Here is a 10,297-nt window from a genome sequence, read left to right as displayed (position 1 = left end):
TTTTAATATAATCTTGGAAACAATTAAAATATAAAACTATAAAAGTTTTGAGAACTGTTTATAATTAAAAAATTTATAAGCAAAACGAAAGAGTAAAAATTTGCTTAAAAAATTCCTTCTCATTTCTTTAAAGCAAATATGCTATAATACTTAAAATGATAAAACGCCTATACTTCAAAAATAATCCTAGATGATTTAATACTTTGATATAATTTAATGCTCGTTTAAGTTACTCTGATACTTAATGAAAGAGGCAAATAGGCTCTGCTTGATAAAAATTATATAAATATTAAAGTTTTGATAACAGTAATTCAAAATTTAATTCACTTTAAATTCTCTTGCCAACGAAAAAAATTTTCAAGACAATTCAAAAGTAGACCATTTAATTGAAACTATTATTCCAAACATTCTCATTTTTAAATAAGTATGTTACACTAATATAAATAATAAGGCATATATAGAAACAGGTAAGTAAATGTAATTAATATGTATATAGTAAATGTAATATATATAGTAGTATGTATATAGTATATAGAAATAGTAAATGTAATTGTATACTTCGTTAAAAAATATACAACTATGAAAAAATCGGTAACTGTTTTATGTAATTTAATCAATATTTGCGGGGTTAAGCTCATATCACTTAGTTTTACTTTTTTGTTGTTAAGAATCATAATTAATGAAAACCTATGATTAATAGTTTTTTAAAAAGTAATCATCTCTTAAAATAAATGTTAAGTAATTAAACATAAGAAAGAATTGCAGTATGAAAATGTTTAGAAATTACCAAAAAATCTTTACGTAATTATTGCTGCATGTGATATTAAATTATATTTTATTTTTATAAAAAATAAATCGATTTTAAAATCTATTTAAACGTCTTAAGGCAAGCGTTTGGAGAAAATTAAGAAATTCTAGGTAGAATCATGAAAAATATTTTTTTTTTTTAAGTATTAACTCATAATTTTGAAAAACGATGTTCAGAAAACTGTCATGAATGTTCTAATTGTGTTTCGAAAAGGCTATTTATAGACACAAACAAATAAAAAGAAAAATTTTCCTGTTTTTCATCTAATACTTTCAGTTACTACTTTTGAAATTGTTTCTTTATCTCATATATATATTAATGTGGTTATTATTAAAATAGTTTAAACCTTTTACTTTACTGTTACCATGTTATGTGAAATCTGGAAACTAATTTTTGAAGAATAAGAATAGTTTTCAAACAGCAACCAGTTTTATGACTTTACAAACATTTTGTTTTGAAAACTCTATTTAATGAGTTTAAAATATAATAATTAATTTGAAAATCAATTTTAAAAAAAACTGTGGAAAACATTAGAAATATTCAATAATGATGATGAAGAAAAGCGTGAATAGTTTGAGTTTGCCTTTCAACCAATTACAATGAATCTATATAGTAAATTTTGTTTGGCTGAAAGACATTTTGTGGGATGTATTTGCGCAGAAGACGTCTGCGCAGAAACTTGGTCCAGTTTCAGCGAAGCTTTATTCGATTACATATACATTAAGGAAACAAATATTAATAACAGTTTAGTTAGTTTAATATAGAAATTGTAGCGATTTAAATTAAAATTTCTTATAATTATTTGAAACGCATATTGATTTTGAAATGTTTTATTCAGGAATTATTATTTTTTATGTGTAATTTTGCCTTACATCTCAAAAAATTAGTTCCACTCTATAGCGGATCAGTTCTATAAATAAGTTTTATTATGTATTAACATTTGTATACCATTTTGTAATTGTAGTAACAAAATATCTGCTAGAATTGAAATTATTTAGTTTTGATTTCTTTTTCTTTCTTTCTTTTTTTTTAATGTTGAAGTAATTTTAATCTCTAAAAAAAGAAATTGAGGAACAGTATCTTCTTATTAATAAAATCAAAGGTTGTAAGTAGCTCAAGTTTCAATTTTTCCCATATTTTTTATTTCTGAATAAAAGGAAAATTTCGTTTTCGAAAAATGAACTTATCTTATCAAATAAGAAAATAAATGTTAAATGCTTTAATTTATTATCGAATGGCGTTTTTTGTGAGAATGAAATCATAATCACAAGAGTATTTGAAGTTTTAAAAAAAATAGTAAACCTCAAGAGATTTCCTGTTATTTACTTGTATTACAAGCAAGACAGGTAAATGACAGTCTAAGTTAAATAAAATGACTCATTTACTACAAGTCAGTTTTTTAAGCATTAAAATATAACTTTCAGTTTTTAAACGCGCATTTTTTTTGTTTAGGTTAATTTACGGCAACTTAGATAACAAATAACTACAGACGTATTTCAATAATAAATATTATTCTTTGGAAGAAAAATTTTCCTTTCAAATACTTATAGCCTTTTGCCATCTATTTATTCTCTATTTCTTTTTTTTATTTAAAAAGAAAAAAATAATGAATGGTCTCAGCGCTCTGAAAGCTGACGAGAACTTGAAACTTCTACAACTCTTAAGCAAAGAAGGAAAAACTCTTGTATTTTGAGCCAATAGAAATTAAATATTTACAACATTAATTTGTCACCTTGGTAATTACCATACGCTTATGTTTCTCAGAATTTCAAAATATGCAAGACAAAAACTTAAGAAATTTAGACAAAAACTTAAGAATGCAGAGTGCCATGTGCTAGCACTGCGAAAAAATTATGGTCGAAAAAGCCAGAATATGGTAAAATTAACTGCTTTTCTGGCCAAAAATTACCAAAAACATTGGTAATTTTTACTATAACGCATTGGTAATGATTTTTATAAAATTAACAATCAAATACAGTTCCGTAATATGTGATGAAATTCGGTAAATTTTTGTAATTTCAAGTCTAAATAGATAAATAATAACCTAAACAGACGATCAAAGGGAAGACCTGGAAAATCTCAGACTTTTGGCCTGAGTCTCAAACTTTTTATGAGCTTTTCAGTTTTTGTCAGATCTTTTGACCTCAGGTTACTAGAATAGTGTTTCAGGCTTTTTTCTAATAAGTGGATTTTTCCCCCAGATCAGTAATTTTGTTGTTTCAGTGTATTTGGTTTTTCCTTAATTCTATTGTATGAACTCGACATGATAAAACAGTTAAAATAAGTACCATTTAAATTGTTTCTTTTTCGAGTTCCAAGTTTTTTTGAAGGTTAGTTTTCATGTGATTGTAGAAATTATAAATAAAAAAAAAATTGCAATTTTTTTTTCTTGCATGAAAACTTCGATTTTGTGCTTTATATTGAGAAGAAATTTTATTCTTTTTGATTGGATCAGTACGAAATGTTTCAAAGTCAATAGCAAAATTGACATTGTATTGTAAGATTTTTTAACAAATGCTATGTTTTATGAAAATTAATTTCATTTGGTTGGAAATACGCATTAATCTCGCTAATTTTTTTTCTGAAAAAAATCAAGCAAATGCAACAAAGAAGGTTTCATCAGAGCTGAATAGGTCTGGGTCTTAAAAGGAAAAAAAATTAACACAGATAATAATTAGAAAGTTAAAATATCATGTATTTTCTTTGACTATTTAGTAATGCATGTTTCAAGTTTTTTGCATTTTCTATGGACTTATTCTTCTCTCTAAACATTTAAAAGTTGTGTAAAATTTTGCATATGTTTTGTTTACCCTGAACATGAGCCCACGTGACCTAATGGATAGGGCATCTGTCTCCTAAACCGGAGACTGCGGGTTCGCGTCCCGCCGTGGGTAGTTAAGGTGTCTTTTTTACTATTTTTTTTTTCTTCTTCTTTTTCTCTTCTTCCTATATTTTTGATAAGAAAATATTATTTTACTTTACTAGAGGGATTGGACAAGATGATGGAAACACTTCTATTTACTAGCATATTTTTTGATCCTCCTATCAAAATTATAAATTTGCAATTATTCATGAATTTCGAAGTGTTTAGGTTATTAAATTTCTCATATTTTCAATTTATCATATTATGCCAAAATATATTCAATAAAATTAAGTAAATCTTTCAGAGCCATTTAAAACTAATTACGAAATGTTCACTTGAAAATTTTGAAGAAATTCGTTGAAACGGGGGTTACATTTACTCTAATTAAAGTACCTGCTTATATTTTTTCCTAATAATCTTGTAGTATATCGTATTTGGCAGCTATTGAAAAAAGTCCGATTTAAATATCTTAAAAATTCAAAAAAGTTTCAAGCAATTTTCTTAGTAGCTTTTGCGCTTTTTTGTACTTACTATTAAGGAAGATTTATTAAGAAATGCACCGGTACAGTTAAGGATCCTCTACGATAAAAGCATCTTTTCTTTTTTTTATTTATATATATATATATATATATATATATATATATATATATATATATATATATATATATATATATATATATATATATATATATATATATATATATATATATATATATATATATATATATATATATATATATATATATATATATATATATATATATATATATATATATATGAAACGCAAACGAGAGATAGTCAAAGAAACTAATACGCTTCAATCGTAAGATGTTTGGTTTATTGAAATAGAAATGTCGGTACCTTAAATTGGAGTAATTAGTTTTTGCTACTGGTGCTTAAAAAAATATTTGAAAAGAATCTAGAATTAAAATATCTTGTTTATTATTGTTAATTTTTAAAAAGCAATTTTGAATAAGAAATATTTTTATTTCCTTGAAAAAAAAATTAAAGTAAAATATCCAAAATGCACATGCATCGAATTTCATGCAATTATGTTAATAGGCGTTGAAATAATCATTGATAGCAGCGTTACATAAATTTATAGAAGGAAAAAAAAATAAACTTAATCTTATATAGAATTTAATATAGAAATTGTAGCGATTTAAATTAAAATTTCTTATAATTATTTGAAACGCATATTGATTTTGAAATGTTTTATTCAGGAATTATTATTTTTTATGTGTAATTTTGCCTTACATCTCAAAAAATTAGTTCCACTCTATAGCGGATCAGTTCTATAAATAAGTTTTATTATGTATTAACATTTGTATACCATTTTGTAATTGTAGTAACAAAATATCTGCTAGAATTGAAATTATTTAGTTTTGATTTCTTTTTCTTTCTTTCTTTTTTTTTAATGTTGAAGTAATTTTAATCTCTAAAAAAAGAAATTGAGGAACAGTATCTTCTTATTAATAAAATCAAAGGTTGTAAGTAGCTCAAGTTTCAATTTTTCCCATATTTTTTATTTCTGAATAAAAGGAAAATTTCGTTTTCGAAAAATGAACTTATCTTATCAAATAAGAAAATAAATGTTAAATGCTTTAATTTATTATCGAATGGCGTTTTTTGTGAGAATGAAATCATAATCACAAGAGTATTTGAAGTTTTAAAAAAAATAGTAAACCTCAAGAGATTTCCTGTTATTTACTTGTATTACAAGCAAGACAGGTAAATGACAGTCTAAGTTAAATAAAATGACTCATTTACTACAAGTCAGTTTTTTAAGCATTAAAATATAACTTTCAGTTTTTAAACGCGCATTTTTTTTGTTTAGGTTAATTTACGGCAACTTAGATAACAAATAACTACAGACGTATTTCAATAATAAATATTATTCTTTGGAAGAAAAATTTTCCTTTCAAATACTTATAGCCTTTTGCCATCTATTTATTCTCTATTTCTTTTTTTTATTTAAAAAGAAAAAAATAATGAATGGTCTCAGCGCTCTGAAAGCTGACGAGAACTTGAAACTTCTACAACTCTTAAGCAAAGAAGGAAAAACTCTTGTATTTTGAGCCAATAGAAATTAAATATTTACAACATTAATTTGTCACCTTGGTAATTACCATACGCTTATGTTTCTCAGAATTTCAAAATATGCAAGACAAAAACTTAAGAAATTTAGACAAAAACTTAAGAATGCAGAGTGCCATGTGCTAGCACTGCGAAAAAATTATGGTCGAAAAAGCCAGAATATGGTAAAATTAACTGCTTTTCTGGCCAAAAATTACCAAAAACATTGGTAATTTTTACTATAACGCATTGGTAATGATTTTTATAAAATTAACAATCAAATACAGTTCCGTAATATGTGATGAAATTCGGTAAATTTTTGTAATTTCAAGTCTAAATAGATAAATAATAACCTAAACAGACGATCAAAGGGAAGACCTGGAAAATCTCAGACTTTTGGCCTGAGTCTCAAACTTTTTATGAGCTTTTCAGTTTTTGTCAGATCTTTTGACCTCAGGTTACTAGAATAGTGTTTCAGGCTTTTTTCTAATAAGTGGATTTTTCCCCCAGATCAGTAATTTTGTTGTTTCAGTGTATTTGGTTTTTCCTTAATTCTATTGTATGAACTCGACATGATAAAACAGTTAAAATAAGTACCATTTAAATTGTTTCTTTTTCGAGTTCCAAGTTTTTTTGAAGGTTAGTTTTCATGTGATTGTAGAAATTATAAATAATAAAAAAAATTGCAATTTTTTTTTCTTGCATGAAAACTTCGATTTTGTGCTTTATATTGAGAAGAAATTTTATTCTTTTTGATTGGATCAGTACGAAATGTTTCAAAGTCAATAGCAAAATTGACATTGTATTGTAAGATTTTTTAACAAATGCTATGTTTTATGAAAATTAATTTCATTTGGTTGGAAATACGCATTAATCTCGCTAATTTTTTTTCTGAAAAAAATCAAGCAAATGCAACAAAGAAGGTTTCATCAGAGCTGAATAGGTCTGGGTCTTAAAAGGAAAAAAAATTAACACAGATAATAATTAGAAAGTTAAAATATCATGTATTTTCTTTGACTATTTAGTAATGCATGTTTCAAGTTTTTTGCATTTTCTATGGACTTATTCTTCTCTCTAAACATTTAAAAGTTGTGTAAAATTTTGCATATGTTTTGTTTACCCTGAACATGAGCCCACGTGACCTAATGGATAGGGCATCTGTCTCCTAAACCGGAGACTGCGGGTTCGCGTCCCGCCGTGGGTAGTTAAGGTGTCTTTTTTACTATTTTTTTTTTCTTCTTCTTTTTCTCTTCTTCCTATATTTTTGATAAGAAAATATTATTTTACTTTACTAGAGGGATTGGACAAGATGATGGAAACACTTCTATTTACTAGCATATTTTTTGATCCTCCTATCAAAATTATAAATTTGCAATTATTCATGAATTTCGAAGTGTTTAGGTTATTAAATTTCTCATATTTTCAATTTATCATATTATGCCAAAATATATTCAATAAAATTAAGTAAATCTTTCAGAGCCATTTAAAACTAATTACGAAATGTTCACTTGAAAATTTTGAAGAAATTCGTTGAAACGGGGGTTACATTTACTCTAATTAAAGTACCTGCTTATATTTTTTCCTAATAATCATGTAGTATATCGTATTTGGCAGCTATTGAAAAAAGTCCGATTTAAATATCTTAAAAATTCAAAAAAGTTTCAAGCAATTTTCTTAGTAGCTTTTGCGCTTTTTTGTACTTACTATTAAGGAAGATTTATTAAGAAATGCACCGGTACAGTTAAGGATCCTCTACGATAAAAGCATCTTTTCTTTTTTTTATTTATATATATATATATATATATATATATATATATATATATATATATATATATATATATATATATATATATATATATATATATATATATATATATATATATATATATATATATATATATATATATATATATATATATATATATATATATATATATATATATATATATATATATATATATATATATATATATATGAAACGCAAACGAGAGATAGTCAAAGAAACTAATACGCTTCAATCGTAAGATGTTTGGTTTATTGAAATAGAAATGTCGGTACCTTAAATTGGAGTAATTAGTTTTTGCTACTGGTGCTTAAAAAAATATTTGAAAAGAATCTAGAATTAAAATATCTTGTTTATTATTGTTAATTTTTAAAAAGCAATTTTGAATAAGAAATATTTTTATTTCCTTGAAAAAAAAATTAAAGTAAAATATCCAAAATGCACATGCATCGAATTTCATGCAATTATGTTAATAGGCGTTGAAATAATCATTGATAGCAGCGTTACATAAATTTATAGAAGGAAAAAAAAATAAACTTAATCTTATATAGAATTTTAATTAATATAGAAGCATAATTTTTTTTCATCATTTAAAAAATATACTTCTAAATATTAAGTAAAAGGCTCAGGAGTTTTTAAGATTTTTGTATCCCAGGTTCTCTTAAGGGATGCATTAGCTTAAAGACCAATTAAAATATGTATGTTACTGTGATTATCAATGCATTTCATATTCTTACTGCATGTGTTGGGCATACTATTGTAGGGATTCATTTAGGTGGTCCTTACTTGTCTGTTAAAAGTGATATATATTTTATTCACATGTGTTTGCCTTATTCTGTATCATTTGTATAACTTTGAAGAAGTGCCAACTTGGTGCGATACTTCATGTCACAGTTCCTGAAAGAAATGTTCTTTGTAGTGTCAAAGAATCATGAATAGGTTCTGTAGGTGGTATATAGATAAGGAGTCAATAAATGTTATCAGCTCAAAGGGGTGAAAGGCCTTGCACCACATCTGTACACCTCTGTCACTACCATTGCACGCTTCACTCATTGTGAGATGAAAGTTTGGAAGTAATAATATTTATTCTAAAAATTGCATTTATTCTTAATGTAATCAATGATAAATTCTCCTAATTATCAACTGATCATTAAAATGCTTTATAAGCATAACATTAATTTTCTATTAAATTGCTTATTACAGACTTTTTGAAAAAGATGTTAAGATGAAGAAAGTATTCCAACAGCTCGTAAATAAAAAATCTAATTTCTGTCACACACAAAAAAATAATAAATAAAAAAAAAATTTTAAAAATATGGGGAATTATTCTCAAAAATATATGCTTTGATGTGCATAATTTGTCATACATGTGTCACTTGCAATTGTTTTAATAAGGAATTGCAAAATTTGTCACAGAGCTGCACTATTTCACTAATTTATTTTCAAATACTATAATACTGAAAAATTATTGATTAATTGTTTAATATACTTTCTTACTGAAAACTTTGTTTTCTTTTCATATTTTCTTACTGCATGAAGAAGCATTTTAAAATTTCCAAGAAAATTTCACTTTTCAAATTTGTTTTTAGGTTATAAATAACATTTAATTATAATTTAGCAGGAACAGCTGTAAAAACTAAAAAACTGAGAAATAACACAAATATATAGTACAAGCGACTACTTGGTGTTATTAATTATCAATACAAGTAATTACTTGATGTTATTAATTATCTTTTGAAATTTAAATTAAGGAAGGTTAAGATCAATCTGTTTTAAATTAAATAGAGAAAATTGAACAATGCAAAAGAAAAAATATATAAGTGATGAAAGTAAAGAAAGCCTCATTTATTAGGAGCTTATATTAAAGATAATTTGTTTTGGAACTTAAAGCTACTCTGCCCCTTTTGAAGATCGAACTCATGATCTTCAGATTTCTCACGAAGGAGAGATTACGAGGCTTACTGCTTTACCGAGGCTCAGAGATGACATTTTATGTGTCTTAAATTATGTATCGAAAATGGAAAAAAATATATATTTCGTGATTTACAAGTAAGGTTGTAATTGTAAAGATTGAATAGTTTTTATGATCTGTTACCTTGTATGAAGCCGCATAAAATCAAATTTTCTGACAAGTATTTTCTTCGAACTTAAAAAAAAAGAAAAAAAAACTATTCAAATTGGTTTTCAAAATGTATTTATGCATGCAAATACTATTTAAGAAAGAAAAATTGAGTTATACAGATGATATAATTATTTTTAAAAAAAAGTAAGAACTAGTTTTTTTAAAATACATGTATTAAAAACTATATTTAATCAATTCATAAAATTATCGATATTCTTTTTTCATACAAAATGGCATATTTATTTACTGTTTAGATTTACGCGAACTCATTTGTACTACAATTTACGTCATTTTACACTCCAGACAATAAAAATGATCAGAAACATGATTTTCCTATGTTATTTTTTATTATTATTGCTATTGAAAGACTCATAAAGTAGTACTATAACTCCGTCCTTAGATTATTAAAATATAGAATAAAATTCTATATTAAAATATGGAATTTCATTATTAAAATATATTCTATATTAAAATATATTCTATATAAAATTCTATATTAAATAAATTCTATATTATAAAATCTTTTTAAATGTATGATTACGTAATTAATTAATAATTTTTAAAGACTTTTGAAACATCATTAAAAACTCATTATCAACATCAAAAACATAAATCTAACTTAATATCAAGTAAAACCTATGTTTG

Source organism: Parasteatoda tepidariorum, chromosome 6, assembly GCF_982258835.1.
Source record: "Parasteatoda tepidariorum strain Cologne lab strain chromosome 6, Ptep-v5.0, whole genome shotgun sequence".
Classification (NCBI taxonomy): Eukaryota; Metazoa; Arthropoda; class Arachnida; order Araneae; family Theridiidae; genus Parasteatoda; species Parasteatoda tepidariorum.
The sequence above is the reverse complement of the archived record's forward strand: the minus strand, read 5'-3'. Positions refer to the sequence as shown.